Source organism: Colossoma macropomum, unplaced genomic scaffold (assembly GCF_904425465.1).
Source record: "Colossoma macropomum unplaced genomic scaffold, Colossoma_macropomum, whole genome shotgun sequence".
NCBI classification, from domain to species: domain Eukaryota; kingdom Metazoa; phylum Chordata; class Actinopteri; order Characiformes; family Serrasalmidae; genus Colossoma; species Colossoma macropomum.
Window position 1 is genome coordinate 31,336,873 of NW_023494801.1, and position 1,547 is coordinate 31,338,419.

Genomic DNA, 1,547 nt, shown 5'->3' on the forward strand with positions numbered 1-1,547 from the left:
ACCCCTCTCCCCCACACCCACCAAAATACTTTCTTTCAATTGAACGTGACTCCCTCCATTTTTCTTTCTGTCTTAGGGAGGCTTTTTATTTGTTTGTTTGTTTTTTAGAAAGCACCACTGTGAGCGTACCTGACTTAGGAGCCAAATGTACCAATCCCTTGGCTTTGACTCTTTAGAGGAAATGACCCCATTTGCACAAGTGCAACCCCTACTTTTCTCATCGGATTTTGGTTTGAGGTGCCTCAGGTCCCTACATCTGCAGTCATTCTAAAGGAGGGCCAAAGATCGTCGTTGATTTGTGCACTTTGTAAACAAAGCAAAGCCTATTAGTGGATTGATGGAGGGAGCTCGACATTTGCTCTTACCATTGCTCATGCTCAGCTGGGCTGGGTTCATGGGACACACAGCTCATCATATTGACTTCGTAGCTTTGTTTTTTGAGTCTGCTAATGTTGGCCTAATCTTTTGTCTAGTTTGTGTCTCAAAATTAAATAAGCTAACCAGCAGGTATTTGCACCTGCAAAAAGATCTGTGCTGTGTGTGCTTCGTCTAGAAACACACAACGGCCTGTCTTGTTTTGAGAAGGTGTGGTGATAGCACTAGCAGATTTGGCTTAGACCACCAGCATGCAGCTCCCTTGACAGTGGTTTGCTCATGTAGTTCTTGTATCTGTCCCCACTGATAGGGCCTTGCTGTCTTTTCCCGTCATAATTAGCTGACTTTATGTGGCCTATGCTGTTAATTGCTGTGCTGATCTTCAGTAGGCCTTTTCACATCCTGCACAATTACTCTATGCACTCAGCAGTTTGCTCTGTTTGCCTGAATGTTTTGTTTTTCCTTTTTCCCCCTCAGTTTCTGTGCATAGTGATGCCTGCACACGACACAGATAATTTTGTGGCTTTTTGGTCCCTCTGTGAACTTTTGCCCTCCTCCTTTGTGGAGCTGTGCAGAAGCATAGGCTCTCTACCACCCTCTCTACTGGAAGGAGCAGTCAGGGACTGCATTAAATCTTGCCCAGGTGTGCAGATAGAGGCAGTGGTTTGCCTTAACCTAGCTTCAGTGTGCAGAGGGGCACAGAGGCTAGCCTTAAACCCAGCCCTGGAGTTAGCATTTAAGTAATACTAGAAAAAAGCAGTCTGAGCTCTTGTCCTTTTCCCACAGATGCATGCTTGGTTGGCCTTGGGAGCACTCAAATATTTTGTCTCATCTTCCCTGCTCCATCCCATGTGTCTTCACATCTCATTAAACCTGTGATGTGAACATGGGTGGCAATTCTAAACATTCCAGAAAGTTATACCAACATATCTTATGTTACATATATTTTATGTTACATTTCTCCTGGCTTCACTCAAACTTGCAAATGCCATTTTTTAAATTGATTTACAAGCGGAGACATGACAAATCTATGAAAAATGAAAGTATGTCCGCTCATCCCCTGCTCCAGTGTTACAGGGAATTCTTTGCTGCTGGACAGATTGCTTGTCTTCAAGGATCTATCAAATACTGTCGGCATGCTGGCGGTCACTGGACCCTCAGACAGGACACCT